General features: G+C 34.3%; 1 protein-coding gene across 3 annotated transcripts in view; it reads left to right on the top strand.

The window, feature by feature from the left end:
• Spryd7 (SPRY domain containing 7) overlaps positions 1 to 16968 on the top strand; it is a 173073-nt gene that overhangs the window by 38696 nt on the left and 117409 nt on the right. For 2 of the 3 annotated variants that reach the window (XM_074043443.1, XM_074043441.1), the window contains exon 2: positions 13623 to 13685. The gene's annotated coding sequence lies outside the window, so the exon portion shown is untranslated. Of the gene's footprint in view, positions 1 to 65; positions 314 to 13622; positions 13686 to 16968 lie in introns of those variants that run through there. The other variant, XM_074043442.1, reaches the window with a different exon arrangement.

Genomic DNA, 16968 nt, shown 5'->3' with positions numbered 1-16968 from the left:
AGGCAGCCCGCGTTCCCGGCATGCCCCGGGGCGGCGGGGTTGGCTCTAAAGAATTTGAATGAGGAGCCTCAGCGCTTTCGGCGCCATTTTCGAGTGATGCCTGATCTCATCAATCTAGCGAGAGAGACGGGATAACCTGTGCGAGAGTGGAGCACCACTAGGACTCCGCCGAAAAAAATTACTAAAAAAATCACTAAAAATAATTTAGAGCAAAGGGCATTCCGCGGAGCTTCGACAGGGTGGGCGCAGTCGGTAGGAGCCTGAAGACTCAGGAGTGAGACGCAAGAGGTGGCAGCGGTGGAACCAGCGGGCGGTGAGGGGGTACAAGGAGTGGGCGCTAGGTCTGCCCTTAAATCCTGGTAAATCCCAGGAGAGAGGGTTCGGGGTGACTTGGGCATCCGCGAGTGGGCGGCGGCGGGCGGAATGTGGCGGGAGCGCGGAGGGCCGGCGGGGGGAGGGGAGCTGCAGTTTGAGCGGGACGCGGCCGAGCGGCCGCCGCCCTGTGAATCTGTCAGCGAGACCCCCGCCCGGGGCTGCGGCGGCACCCCCGCGCGGCTCCTTGACAGCAGGGTCACGCGCCTCCCCCTCCAGTTCCCCTGGTGCTCTGATGGCCGCCTTCTCGTGGCACGAAACTTAAGGAACGACTCGGGACGCGGAGTCCCGGGGGCCTCCGGCCGGTGGCCCCCCGCACCCTCTCCTGCGGTCTCTTGACGCTGAAGCGGAGAGCTGGGCCGCCGGGTGCCGCGTCCCCGCAGTCCTTTGAGGCGGGCGGCGGGCGCTCCTCGGCGCGCTGTGGACTGTCGCTCGTCGCCCGCTCGCCCGCCCGGCGCGGTCCCCTCGGGGGGAGGGAGCTGGAGCGGGCGTCTCCGTCCCGACTCGCGCTCTTTAGAAGACTTTCCCTCCCGACCTGGCGTCCCCAGTCGGGGACTCGCCGAAATCCCCCGGAGTGAGCGCCGACTTCCCGGGATGCCGCGGTCCCACCTTTGCTCGGGAACTCCGGACGCCGGCGGAGGGGAAGAGGGGCGGTTATTTGTCCTTCCCTTTAGTGATTTTTTTTTCTTAGCTGTTGCTTCTTATCGGCTCTTGTCAGACACAAGTGAATAAAGGGAGCCGGCGACGGCTTTAACTTGAAGTGATATCTTCTAGGTAGGAGCCTTGGTGGCAATTCCTGGGAAGGCGCCGCGGCCGCCTTAACCCTTTGCGGGCAGGGGCGGGCGCGCTCCCCGCGGATGAGTGTGCAGAAGAGCGCTGCGGGGGCCGCGGCGTTTCCCCGGGTTGGTGGGACCTCGGGTTTGGCGTTGTCTCCCAAGCCCGGGACCCGCCCTCCGGAGACTCTTTCCCCGAGGAGAGGGAGAGCGCGATGTGATGTTTTTCAAATTTTGTCGCCAGCAACTCCCCGAACACCGGACTTGTCCCCCGTGATTGGCTGGAGGGAGGCGAGCGGGACTGGGGGGTTGAGCTGGATAATCCTCGACCTACCGAAAAATTAAACTTTTAAACGGAGAACCGCGGAAATAATTACAAAACCTTAGCACGGAGAGTCTAAAAATTTGGTGTTTATGCGGGTTTTCCCCTCCCATAAAGGACTTTCGGATGGTTCTGAAATGTATATTAAAAGTAAAACTGAAGAATCTACTTTCACAAAGTTCTATTTCTGCTTCTGAAATTACAAGACATGTTTACCCTGGTCTTTATTAGCTAAAAACGGAAGGATTTAGGGTTTCTTTTTTTTCCCCTTTGATAAAAATTTTTCGTCTTAAGCTACATGTATTTGTTAGATGCAGATTATGGGAGAATTGTTTATTTTGATGAAAAGAAACTTTAATTTTCTTAATGTGAAATACTCTTTTCCATAAAGAATAGATTTTTAAAGCTTTTCACACCTAATGTAAAATATGTATGTTTCGCTAATTCAGCCATTCCATTAGATTTTTAAAAGTTTTAACTTACAAGACTTATGTTTCTTAATGTAGGTGATACAAGTAAGTATTCACAGGTGCGTATATATGGTACCTGTTATTGCATCCCTTTGACAGATTCTTCATAAGGAACTTATTGCATGCAGCAGTGTGGGTGTGCTGTTTTAATTCGGTTGGTTTTCAGTTGATTTTTGTTCAATGATGCTTGAGACAGCCGTCAATATATTTCTGTGTATTGCCAAGCTTGTCATCCCATCTAATTGCATCTTGATAACTGACAGGTGTGGTTTTCAAAGAACAGTGGTAAACTGACTGTTAAACAGCTGTAGAAGCTTTCGAAAAGGATATTTTTAATTTGATACTTTATAACCTTTTATGAGCAGTAGCTGGAATTTTGAAACAGTTTGTGTATTCACGTTAAGTCAAATATGCGTTGTTAGAACATACTCAAATGAAAACATCTCACTTTTTTTTTAATCTCTGTGGGGCTGTAAATATAATTTATACTAATAAGTGCTATCGCTGGGTTATAAGTCATACTATTTTGTATTGCCTTCATAACAGTCGTGATTACTGAACCCATGTTCCTTATCTTTTTCAAAGCTGTTTATTTTGGATCATTTCATGAAAATTTCATTAAAGGTGCTAATTATCCTGTATAAAATTTGGTCTAATAAAATTGTAAGAGATTTCATTTCTGTTTTAAATGTAATTATACCTAAAGTATCTTTACTACTGGGCTTAGGTTTTTACTGATTTTGGTTTTGTATTCTAGTTTTCATTTAAATTGTGTGACTAGGGGAGTGTTATGAGGGTGGGGAAGGTTTTAAATTCTACCGGGCTGGTGACGTTTCACTATATTTTTTCTATGCTTTAGCTTATGGATTTTTGTTTTGAAGATGATAGGTGAAGGATTGTTTAATGATCCATTTTTTAAAGAAGTTATAGGTACTTTTATTTAAAATACTTCACTTAAAGCTTTAGAACACACTAGTTCCTAAATAAAATTCACAGCATTCAAAATATTTTCCCTTTTGTGTAATGCTAGATAACAGGAAGATTTTGGTTTTAAACTTGTGAACATGTAGGCAAGTTTCAAAAGATGTATATATTTTTAATAGTTTATATGTAGTTATTCGTGTTTCTCTATAGAAATTGATAGTTCTAATTTATTTCCTATTCTAGTGTAAGGACAAGTCATTTATTACCACCAAAAAACAAGGTGGGGAATGGTGCTGCTACAGTAGTTCGCCATTTTTTTAAAACTAGATTTACATATTGTGGGGGAATGGGAACTAGAGAAAGTATCAGTCTGCCTGATGGTATTTTTATTTGTTTGCCCCTTATACTATTTTTAAAAATCCAAGTAAAAGTCTGATTTTAGACTTTTCTTTTAATGCTGTTAACATGTCGTCTGTTGTACATTTACAAAATGTAGCATCAGGTGTTTGTAACACAGCATTTTCCAGTCAGACTAATGGCAGTTTTAGTGTTTATCAAGGACCAACACCTAATGAAAAAAGTTAAAAGTAGCTTTCATGTTCTGGAATCCTTGCTTCATCGCGTTTGGTGTACTATATTTTAGGTTTTTATTTTATGAAGTCTTATGTGTATTTTTACTTGTATTTGTTCATTTTATTTGTTGGCATGTAACTATTAAGGATGTCACAAAATACTTCAATTCAGAAATACTGGTCAGTTGATTGATTTACAAAAAGAAATTCCCAGAGACTCTATTAAATATTTCTTCTCTATGATAAATAAGATTTCAACAGTAAGATTGTAAATTTATAGTTTAAAATTCGCCTCTAATTTTTAAAATATTACTGACCTAAAATTAACTTTTTTTCTGTTGTTTAGTGACACTTAATTCCCACATTGATTTCTTTTTAACTTCTTTGAGAAGAAGCAAATAAGTAGTCTGATTATAACTAGAGCACACATCTAGAAAGAATTGTCAGAATAAACATGTAGTTCTGTCCCTTTTTTAATTGAGCAAACTTAGAAACACTTTGCTTCACAATTAATTTTGACACATAATTAGAACTCGAGCTATGACTTGTTGAAATTTTATAGCCCCAAATCTCATAAGGCCAAAAGAAATCAGTAATAAAATACTACTTTATTTCAAATAAATCTTGGAAATGAGATTAAGCATTTAATTTTCAGAAGTGACAGCATTCAAGCTGTAAAGGGGTGATTGTCTTAGTAAAAGTAGTAACATCGTTACTAATATGTGTTAATATATATTATTTATTATATGTATGTGTCAATATATTTGATTATTTGCATGTACAAATAATTCTATAAATACTGCTTTCTGGTAAGAAAAAAAATTGGCCTCTTTTTTTTTTTCTTGCTTGTATTAGAGATGGTTTAAAGGATCTTCCTGTAAGTTTCAAATAATGGAATTGGTATCAAATATACATAGTGTGGATTTTATTAATACTTATCCATTTAGGAGAAGTTTAATATGCTTTCATTTAATCTTGTCTTTACTAAACAATTTTTGCATTGGAAAGACTTCTCGTGGTTTCTAAAGATAAATAATCTGTAATAGATTTGAGTTTTACTATTTGAAGGTTTTTAGTGTCTTTTTTTATCATACACATTTGATTTAATATTTGTGTTGTTTTATATCCAGACCTCTCTTTTTCCTAATTATCTGGTATTTTTTGTTTCTCTGCTATTTAAAAGACTTATGTTACTATAGTAAAAACTTAACATTTACTTTTGTATTTTCTTTCTGCAACTTTTAAATTTAGGGCACCTTAATTTTCAGGGTGCTTAAATATAGAAAACTATTGTTGAGCCATACTATGTAAAAGTAATTTAATTTTTTAAATGTCATGCTGTTTGGATTGGTTTTGAGATACATGAGTATGAGGTTTTTCTTTAAGCAGTCAAATATGTGGCAGCAAGGAATAGAGGTCTTTTTTGCTTTTATTCTTTTATTTTCCTAAGCCATTATGTAAGAGTAGAAAACTCACTCGGCATGATGGTTCACATGTAATACATTTTTACCTTTGATAACTGAATAATATTTTTATTTAGTTGATTGTCACTAAACCATTAAGATTCACAAAGGTGAAACAAATCATAAAACTACTTAAACTACTTTTTATATACTGTCACATTTCACCTTTACTAGAAATAACAAAGAAAACTTTGACCCAGTGGTGGTCCATTTATTACATGTAAATATTTTAATTTATTTTTTAAAATCTAAATTTGATCTGTTAGAATTGTAATTAAAATATCTGGAAAGTCAGTATTATTCACTCAGGCTCAGCAAAAGACTAAAGTTGAAAATAAAGGTAGTGTGTTATTGGTAATAACATTTGATAATTTGAGGAAGTAGGTTAACTTTTGTCCCTATCTCTTGAGTAATTTTTTAAGCTATTGGATTTTAGGAGTTTTAGAAGCACAAGTAATATTTATGATATTTTCCTTATAAAGTCCCTTCTACCAGGGCCTTCATAGCTACCTACATGCATATTGTCATCTACATTACTTTGAAAATGAATGCCCTAAAGAGAAATGAAAGCAGAAACATACTAATCTGATTTGTTTGAAGAGACTTCGGATGGTAAAACATATCACAGGTGTTCCTAATCAAGCTATTTCTCTTTTAAAACCATTTTCATATTAGGGCTTCTTTCAGCATTGGCAAGATTGGGGTCATTTTGAATACTTTACCTCTGTGTTCAGTGATCAACTGTGGAACTGCAGAAGCAGAAATCTGTTGAGTATCTTCATGCTATAATACATGACATTTTTATTGCAGGGTTTGACCTTTAGGAGAGAACCAATTCTTGGAAAACAGCCTAACTTCTTTGATTGAATACTCACATAGTACATTGGAACATGACAGGAGATTAAAGTATACTGATGAATTTTTAAAAGCCTATCACTATATATCTTTCCAGTATAATTGGAATTGACAGTTGGTAACACAAAAATTTTTAGGCGAATTAAAATCAGAAAATAAAAACATAAATCCTGTGAAGTGGCCAAAGCTGAGTATCCTGCTTATTAAAAGCTCCATATTTTTTAATGTATTTGAGGTTCTCATGGTAGTGTGTTAGATTGAACTCCAACTGAGTGTATTTGTTCCCAAAATAAGTATCTAATAGTGATTTTTCTTTTTTTTCCTTCTGTTAAGGGTGTTGTTACAGTGTGTTGTGTAAGATAACTAATTATGTAGTGGACTTTTCATCATATAAAATGGGAGGGGTAAATCAATAGAATTTGGTGCTTGGCTGTTTGACAAGTAGAGAAGTAGGTAGAGCCTACAAAATTAGATAAGATTAATGAGAATATTTTAAGAGAATTTAAAAGTATTCCAAGTACTGTTCTAACCAAAAGTGGCAATTTGGTTGAAACTGAAAAACCTCCTTTGTTAAGCAGAAACCTAGTATCTTACTCATAGATACTGTGATTAAAATATTTACATTGCTCATATCAAAAGTTGCAAACTAATAATAAAATTGTAGAATGCCTAAACTTATCATAAATTTATTGCCTTAACCTCCCAAATACTTTATCACAGAACCATTTTTCTAACATTTATTTTGACTGTTACAGTATTAGTTGAACATTTCATGTAATATTTAGCTAATAGAATTTTTGTTTTCTAAATGGTAACCTGAAAGTGAATTTACTGAACACTATTAACTAAGTTTTTTTTGGTTAATTCTTTTATTGTAAAGTATTAACAGTAATGTTTAAATAAACCTATTTAGTAAACAAAATGAGAGTTGTTAAAATATAACAGTGTAATTTTTCTTTAAAGTCCTTTCACATAAAAATATGTACTTTACATACTTAAGAATTGAAAAATCCCAAAGGTTTGTTTTCATAAGAAAAAGTGTAATTTAGTCTTAAAGTGAAGTACAATTATGCTCATAAGATTGCTTTTAACTTTTAAACAATGTAAATTTTTAAACACTAATTCTGAGATGTGTTTAAGAATGCTTGAGTGTTGAGATATATATCAAAATATTAAAAACTGAAATTTGAAATTTTTGTATTAGATGTTAGATAATCCAGAAATAGGAACCTGCTAAAATAAAATATTAAAGTTTAATAGAAATCAGAACTTAAGGGTGAATTTTTGGTACTTTTTATTTTGGTTTCATCACACTCTAAGCGTGGATGTTTGAGATAAATGTAAAATACAGGAACTCTTCATAATTTTGACTGTAGAATTTTATTGAGTTTATTTTGAATAGGATGATAAAAGAGTACAATTTTTCCTCTCTTATTTAACCCATGTTTTCCAGGTTAGAGTGTATTAAGTTGAAAATTGAGATGGGGTGATCTTACAGATGTACAATATAAGTCTAATCAGAACTGTCACTGTGACTCTCCCCCTCATAACGAATATATCCTAATAAAAAAATTTGTAATAAAAAAATTGAAAAATAGTAGTATCTGAAAAAAATTCAGGTCCAGTTTACCACTTTCAACCTATATATCTTTGATGCAACCTTAATGAGTTAAATGAGGGAAGACATATAGTATAGTATATGAATTTATATTGTGAATAAAAATATAAACCCACAAAATTGTTTCCTATTTATAGAATTCATAATTTGTGATGTTTGAGTGTATCAAACTTGTTTAGACACAAAAACAACATCTATCATTGTCCTTCCTTATCTACTGGCTTCTAAACTTCTAGAAATTTATCTTAGTAAATAATTTAGTATCTAAAAGCATCAGTACAGATACGAAGTTTTCTTCTATTTGGTTACTTCTCACAGGTGAGAAACTAAGGAGTAGTGTTATTTTAGGAAGCAGGTTAATAAAGGTTTGTACTGTTATATATGGTTGGGTCTCTTTTACACATTCACTGAAGGATTTTGATTTTTAAATTTGCAGATCTGGTTATCTAATTAATATGTAGTTCATTTTATCAGAATTTGAGGAAGGTGATTTGTTTAAAATTTTTTCCAGTGATTTGTATCTCATTTGGATAATATTGATTAAATGTAGTATCAGGGTTAAATTTACTTTCAGGGAAAAAATATTAATTGTCCTTAAAATATAGCTATACTGTCTCTCTCTTACTGAAATAGTTGTCCTTGGGATAAGAAGAATATTTGAATAATCTAGGATAGAGATAATTAACATATGTACAAATGAAAGAACTTAAAAATACTCACTAGTTTTGATGTATAATGCTAATTTATAAGTACAATTTATAGGCAGTTTGTCAACTATAACAGCTTTCTTTGGAGTTTAGAGTACTATAATAATAGACATAAATTTTATAATGTTTATTCAAAGCAGTTTTGTACGTGTATATAATTGATGTTTTTTCTTAAAGTAGCAAATAATACCCTTAATTTCTTTCTGTTGTTTTCTTCAAATAAGACCTAATATATCAGAATTGACATTTTCCAATCAGCATTTGTCAAAAGTCAGTGTTAATTTGAGGGTTCTAAATTTTTATTAAATATTTTGAGTAGAATTTCTATTCTTACCACTACAAACTATACTTTTGATAATTCATTAACATACTATTTGGGTTGGTTTTACTTTCCTATTTTGATGTAATCACTTGGAGGAAAAACATGCAGTCTGTTTCCAGTGTGATTTCTAAAACTGATTAATTCATTAATATTTCTAAATGTCTAAGTTTAGGATTTGTTAGTCTTTTTTATCATACAGTTTTCATGCTAAAATCTTTTCAATGTTATCTTGCTATCCTGTAATCTTTGAAAATACTATTTTTTGTTAACATTGCTCCTCAGAGCTACTAAACAAAATTTTTTCAATTTTGATAAGATTGGATTCTTTTTTTTTTAAATATCTGAAGCTAGAATATTCTAGATTTTATACTCTTATTAAATGTCAAACTTTCCTTCATGGTTAGGTATTATAATTCAAATTTACCAGACAGTTCTAGGTTGTGTATGTATTGGTTGGTTGGTTTTATAATAATGTCCAAATTTTTCTGGTCTTTTACATTTTTCTCAATCAAAAATTGCTTAAGGAGGGCTGTATGTAGGTAGAACTCTTGCCTATCATGTTCAGGGTCCTGGTTTCAATCTCAGCACCTCAAAAAAAAAATTACTTAAGGTGCCAAAAGATGATTTGGATTTAAAATTTAAAGTTGTAGGTCTGTAAGTAACATTGTATTATATTTAAAGGTAATTTAACAGAATAAATCTATTTCTATTACTCATCAGTTGATACTATGTACTTAATACATTTTTAACTCTGTATTATACATTTAAAGTAGGTAAATTGCATGTGGAAATTTTTTGTAGTAGTTGGGATTTTTGTCAAATCTCTATGGACTAGGTTTGGGGGTGTGGCTCAGCACTAGAGCACCTGCTCAGTTTGATCCCCAGCACCACCAAAAAAAAATGAAAAAGTAAAATCTTTATGTATTAAACTCATTTCTGTGCTAATAGTGTCTAAAATCACCATATGGTGGTGATTAGATAGGTGGTACCTGGGAGAGAGCCAGGGCCATTTTTAATTTCATTTCTTGATTAGAATTTGAACACTTTATTTCCTGGAGAATATTAGGAAATATAGTCTTTTTCTTTATGCATTCAGCCCATCCACTGGTTAAAACTTTTCAGAGAATTTTGATACTTGGTACCCCTAAACATGTCATTTTTTTCTTGAGTACTGTGCAGGTTCTCTTTCTATCCATAGCACAAATGTTGTCTTTTCTTTTCCTCTCTCATCTCTACTTTTTAAGGAAAAACATTCCTTCTTAAGTAATTTTATCATACACAGATACAAAAGTGGATTTGATAGGTACATTGAGCTGAACCATTTTTTCCTCTATGTGTTAGTTACATATGTTTTTCTCAGGTTGCTGCTTAATGAGCTGCAGTAGCACTGACGAAACGAGGATCAGCACCACATCCCTTGTTCTTGTCCCTTACAGCTGGAAGCAGTTACTGAGAGGTCAGTGCTGCTTGTCAGCTATTTACAGAATACCATCAATACACAATAATGGTGGCCAACGAAGCCTGTACCCATCAGATTTTACAGGCAAGGTGGCAAGAGCCCAACTGTCAGTATACCCATATACAGTTTGGAGAATACCTTCTTTGACTGCAAGGTATTTTCTTCCCAAAGCAGCATAAAAAGAACAGTAGATATTTGTAGTTCTCTTAGACTATTGTGGGTTTGTTTTTTGTTTTTTGGGGTTTTTTTGCTATCTGTGGTTTTAGTTACTTAATTTTTATTCAGTTAATTTCTACCTGTTAGAATGGAAAACTGTCTTCTGGAATATATATGCTGTTTCACACATTTCACTTAATTTAAGCTGAGAGACTAGAAAAAAATAATTAGTTGCTTATATGACAAATTAGAACACATATTTGGAAAAGAAAAGTTGGTTATTGCCACACAGGAGTATTTCTTTCACTTTTGGGCCATATTCTAAGCCCATATTGTCTTTGTTTTATAGCCTAGTCCAAACTTGGCTGAATTCTCATTGATGTCACTATAATAATAATTTTTTTAACATTCCTACACTATTCTATGTTGTAAATAACTAGAACCAAGGCAGGCTACAGGTGAAGACTTATAAGTCTTATTTTTTCTCACTATTAAACTATTTTCTCATTCTGTTAACTATGTTTGTTGTTTCTCCTTATTAAAGTGATACCATGCTGGATTATTCTAAATCTTTTGGAAATGGGACTTTGTAATTTCAAATAATATACAAGAGTGTTACAATTTGAATTTGCACAAATTGATATAACCTGATATATTTTTATTTCTATGTAATTCCAGTAGATTAAGTTACAGGAAAGTGAATATTGGATTTCTATGAAAGTTTTGATTTCACTTGTAGAACTATTGGTGAGAATCTACAAGTGACGTTTTGTTTTAATATTAAGCCTAAGGTCCTAATTTAAAGTCAGACATTTGCGATAGCATTATTTTTAAAAGGTAACTGTAGTTTCTCCTTGATGATCTTCATTAAAATCATTCCTGATCACCCCACTCTTTTTCCTTTTTCTATCACAATAAACTCATATTACCATTTTTCTGGGATTGTTACCAAAAAAAGCTTTTGTCATACTATGTGCTTATTTACCTGAAATAACAAATGAGCCCACAACCTATTCTGACATTGTGAAATCAGCATATTCAGCCATAAGTTGATATTACATTTTTTGTTATTTCAATTTTTTTGGCAGTACAAGGTCTTGCAGTTGCTAAGCAAGTGCTCTACCACATGAGCCACTCTGACAACCCTGATACTAACATTTTTTTAGTTTACTTCTAGTGTATTTTTTAATATGTTCATGTAGTTTAACAGATAACATATTAATTACTGTTCCTTACTTCTAACCAAAAAGTGAGTTGCATAATCCTTTCTCTTGAAAACACCCCTATATTCTCCTATTAATTACTGAAGAATACCTGGACTAGCTGTACCAGAATAAGCTAAGCATTTTTCCAGACCTGCTAAATCAGAATCTCTGGACTCTGGGGGTCTGGAATTTGCATTTTTTTTTTTTTTACAAGCTGTAAAAAAGACTTTTTTCTTTTAGAAGTATTGCCCAAAATGAAATGAAAGGATTGTTCATATCAAACATTTGCCTCTCTTGCAGTTTTTTTCCTCTTTAGTCAAAATAATAAGCTAATAAGCTCAGGGTCTAATTAGGAATCTAATCATTTCTGTACAGTAGTTCTAATTAAGTATTCAATCATGTGAGAAAAAAATATTATAGGAGTTTTATTTTTGTGACAGTACCTTGGGCCAAATAATAGTAGTCTATTCTAGTTGGAACAGTTTGTATACCTATGTTAGACATTTTACTTCATGAAACCAGAAGGAAATTGATCACTTTAAAAAGTTTTTAAATTCTCATCTAGATAATGGCTATTTTTCTTAAATGTACTTTCAAATGTTGAGAAAAAAGGTAAAAAGGGAAACTTTTCATATCATCTTGTGGAGCATTTTGCAACATCCTAGTAAGGTTGAATATGGAGTAGTCTTGAGCCCAGTAATTTCACTCCTAGGTGTCTAGGTAAACTCTGATGTGTTTTAAAAAAAAAAATCTTGTTTATTTCTAATAGCAAAAGATTGCAAGGAGTATAAAAGAGAGATAGAGATGTGACTGGTATGTCATTTATGTAAAGCTTGAAAGCAATGATGTGTTTTGGTTTAAATACTTGAATTTGTAGTGATAGTATAAAAACATGCACAGGAAATACCAAACTCAAGATTAAAATTGCATTTTAGGAGAGTGGAATCGGATCACGGTATGAAACACAAGGATCTTCATGTGCAATTATTTTTCTTTTAAAAGAGCAAAAGAAACAAGGCAGAATAAGAGCTGGGTTTGGGGCTCAAGAATAGGATGTAGAAATTCATTTTGGTATTTTCTTGGGGTTCTTTTTTCCCCCTTGTGGATTTTGAAAAAAATTTAATTAAAAAACCCCTTTTGTTGTGATGAAGATACTCTGCTATGAAATATGCACTTGGAATGCTCCAATAGGAGCTTAAACGGATTTGTTGTATTCCTTCTATTTTGTATTTTGTAGTAAGTGTTTCATCATTACTTAATATAGGAAGTACAACTCAGAATCATGGCCCACAGAAATCAAACCTTCTAGCCAACTCAAGTTATTAGGATATCTTTTAATATATTTATTTTTAAACCTGAGCTGTAATATATTTCCTGCTATTGTATACTGCCTTTTAATCCTTCCTACTCTTACAAGTAAAGGACAACCATGAAAACAATTTCTCTTATCACTGCTCTTTCACTTACTCTTTTGATTTAGGCAATTTCACAACTGTATTTACTTTTGTTTGATCCATAGAATCATAATATTACTTTCAAAGATTCTTTTATGCATTGTAAACTTCAATTTAAACTTTGTATTTTTACCCTGTACTGTATTACAACAGAATTCTTAGAACTGGACAATATATGAATTTTAGTTTTTGTCTGTGCATAGGGTGCGTCTATAGAGAGAAGACTTGGGATATGATCTCGAATTAATTTAAAATACCTGCAGTTATGTAATGTCTTCCAGAAGCTCATCATGCTCCACATTAGACATTGAGTATGAGTTTTAGTTGCACTTACATATTTGAGGTATACTTTTTTTTTTTAAGAATTTGGTTTGTGGCTCAGTGGCAGAGGCAACTCCCTGTTTGACCATCAGGAGTGCCAGTCAATTCAGTATACTATTTTCCCCTTAAAACTGGAATCTTTTCAAGATTTACTTCTTGCCTCAGTACTTGACCTTTTAATCAGTACATCACTCAGCATGGAGACCAGCTGAGCACAGCATCCTGCTACCTGAGACTTACTTTTTAATTATTTTTTTGGTGGTATTGAAGTTTGAACTCAGAGCCTCACACTTGTTAATCAGGCACTCTGCTTGAGCCACACTTCCCAGCCCCATACTCAACTTTTACACTTCTAGAAGGTAATGGTAAAAAAAAAAAAAAATTAAAAACTAATGATGTGGGTTCTTTCCCCAGTACCTGAAGAAAAAAAAAAAAAACATAACCATGCACTGGAATAAAATATGCAAATTCTGCTATATGGTATTTATAATCTGTGATTGTTCTGTGATGTATAAGGATTAGAAACAAAAATTGTTTCTAATCAAAAAATTGTTTACCTCAGCTGAAAATGTTCTGATTTATATAATGTGATTAAAATTTTAAAGTCTTCACTATTATCTTTTTCCTAGGTTTAACAGTGAGGAAATGAAGACCATAAAAAACAGTCCCCTACCTAGCCCAGCATTTACTTTGTAAGTATTGACTCTCAACCTTTCCACCTTACTATTAAAATTGTTTGCTGTTATGTTTCAGTTTATTTTTTATTTTCTCTTCTACTCATCCTATAGTAATTGTCTAATTTTATAGTCAGGCCCTGTCATCTCTAAGCCTGAGAATCACAATTGTGAATTCTTCTCCTTCAAAGAAATTTACAAATAAGTAATGGTCTTTGGTATTTCTTTTGGGTTTCTTTTGCTTTGAGTTTTTTTGGTGTTTTTTTTTTCAGGGTAGGGGAACAGTACTGGCCCTTGCACTTCCTAGGCAAGTGCTCTACCACTTGAGCCACTTGCTTTAGTTATTTTAAAGATTAGGTCCTGTGTTTTTCCCTACCAGGGCTGGCCTCCAAACACTATCCTCCCATGTAGCTGCTTCATTACAGGTGTGAGCCACCATACCCAACTAGGTTTATTGAATGATTTTATAAGGAGAGTGTACTCTCCACTTAAATATTTTTTCATTTACTTATTTTTACATCCTGTTAGATTACATTTGAGACTTCTTTGTGAGTAGTAGTAGAAAAAACAGGAAAGCAGTCTCTTTTCCTTCCTTTTATATATACACATGCATACCTCTCAGAATAAAAGAAAACATATTCCCCCAATTTCTTTAAGCCTTGACACTGTAAAGTCTAACAGAATTTTTTGGGTTTTTTGACAGTTCTGGGGTTTGAACTCACGACTGAGCTTTGCTAAGCAGATGCTCTACTTCTTGACCCATGCCTCCAGCCTTTTTTCCTCTGATTATTTTGGAGATAGGGTTTCACTTTTTGCCCAGACTGGCCTGCCGTGCTATCCTCTTAATTTTAGGCTTATGACAGGTGCGTGCCACCATGCCCAGCTTTTTCCATTGTGATAGGGTCTCATGAGGTTTCTTTTTGCCTCGGCTGACCCCTGCAACCTCAGTCCTCCCAACCATAGCCTCCCTTGTAGCCTGGATGACAGCTGCCATGCCATTGTACCCAGCTATTGGTTGAGATGGGGGTCTTACAAACTATTTGCCCAGGCTGGCCTCAACCTGCAATCCTCTCAATCTCAGCCTTCCAACAAGCTAGGATTACAGGCATGAGCCACTGGCACCCAACCATCTAACAGAATGATTCTAATAGGTTAGCTGACATTAGTGTTATATCCCTAGAAAAATGACAGATCAAAGTCATATTAAATGCACAAGTTTAGTTATTTCCCTAAAAGTATTTGAGACCCTAAAATGAGTTATCAAAAAGATTTATTTCCATCTACTACTTGAGTATATTATACATCTCTAAAGAAAACTTAAACTGAAGTAAAACTATTTCTTTTCCTAATAATATTGAGGCATGGCCCTATCTAAATGGAAACAGACTTGATAAATAGACATTTGGGGGGCCAATTAAAAACTTGACAACCATTAATAACCAGCCAGATTACAAAGCTGTAGCCAAATGCCACAGGTTACATACTTTTTCTATTTTTTTCCCTTTATATTTTTATTTCTAGAAAATAAGAATGGAAACATTTTCAAAGCCCTATACATAATCCGGACTGGGCTTCCTTAATTGGTCCCTTGGAAGCCAGATCACCGTTCTTCAACTTAAGAAAAAAATTTATTTTTCATTTGGTATTGTACTTCTACTGTGTACTGGAGGGCAATCCACTTTTCAAAAGGAAATATGTGCATTATTTCTCTTCTAACTGATTAATAAGCACAGATAACATTAAATTCATCTCCTTTATAAATTTCTAAGTAGTCCTTCTTGGCTCTTCTCCAGCATCTTTTTTTTTTTTTTTGAAAATTTTAGCAAGGATTTATTTTAGTATAACAGAATAAAGTATAGACAAGAGGTGGGGCGTAGAAAAAGACAGAGAAACAGTTCCTGCCCTCAAGCAAGAAATGGAAGCGGGAAGATTCCCTCCAACATCTTTTAAATGTAGATAATAGTTCCAATTAAACAATACATGGAAAAGTAGGTACATAGTGACAGTAGTCAATGATTTATGTGATTTTGTGTTTCTGTGACCTCCATTCTCTCTTAATGTTTATTTAATATACCGTAGCTTCTTTAAGGTAGGGATTTCCTTTAAGCTGTTCATTTGTGAAATATGGGTGCTTTAGAAGTTGTAGCACAGTCGTGTTCATATAGTCACTGCTGTCAAAATTGAATAGTGGCAGTGTTTTGGGTTCATTTTTCCAAATTGAGTAAGGAGATAAAATATTTTTTCAGTTTGTGTTTCAGTTTAAAGATCTAAAACTTTTATTGCCTAAGAAGAGATTCAGAAATAAAACTATTTCCTAATTCAGAAGACTTATTAAATTTGCATGCTCTCAGGAGTTGTGCTTGTAAAAAGAAATGACAAAGATTATGTCCTAGCCACATGGGAGGCCAAAATTGGGAAGATCGAGGTTCAAGACCAGCCCTGGCAAATAGTGAAACTCCATCTCCAAAATAACCAGAGCAAACTGAACTAGAGGTGTGATTCAAGCAGTAGAGTTCCTGTTTTACAAATACAAAGCCTTGAGTTCAAATCACAGTCTCATAAAAAAAGACTGTTTCCCCTGTAGGACTAGTTACCAAGATGTTTTTTTAAATATTTTTCAGGTTAGCAATAAAACAACAGTGGCATGTAATCATACCTGCCTAGAAAATATTGTCCATTGTTGAATTATAAATAGCATAAATGTAGAACTGACTGGAAGTACTGTAGGAAAAAATCAAAATGTTTTAATCAGTGGGGCAGTAAGTAATCCGTGATACGGCAAATGATATAAATTGTTTGTTTTTAATAAAGATTTGTAGTGATGAAATTACTTCTTGCACTAGGCAAGAACTAAAAATTCTATTTTTAATTTGTGATGGAAATTTAGTCTTAATTTAAATTGCTGTCTGCATCATTCATGAGGAAATTTTAATATCTTGTATAATTTTTTAAATGGGAATGTTTTCTGGGAGAAAGGTGTATGCCAAAAGTGAAATTTTTATTTGGCAGTGGTGAAGGGTGTTATAATCCAAAGCAGAAAAATCATAAGAGTACCTGCTAATGTCAGCACTGGTGGTAAAGGATTCCTTATATACTTACTGATAAAAGATGAACTTCTATTAATGTAGTAACTGTAGCAAATCAAAAAGTGCACAATATGCTCTAGCTGATTCTTAATCTTTCAATTAGACATTCATTGATTAAGAATCAGTGTTAGGTGTTCTGAAAGACTTACATCTTTTACATATGTTTAGCAGAATAATTAAGTTAAATCTGAACTTTTATGTTATGACTGTTTTCT

Source organism: Castor canadensis, chromosome 10 (genome assembly GCF_047511655.1).
Source record: "Castor canadensis chromosome 10, mCasCan1.hap1v2, whole genome shotgun sequence".
Taxonomy (NCBI): Eukaryota; Metazoa; Chordata; class Mammalia; order Rodentia; family Castoridae; genus Castor; species Castor canadensis.
This window is presented reverse-complemented; position numbering and strand designations above follow the sequence as displayed.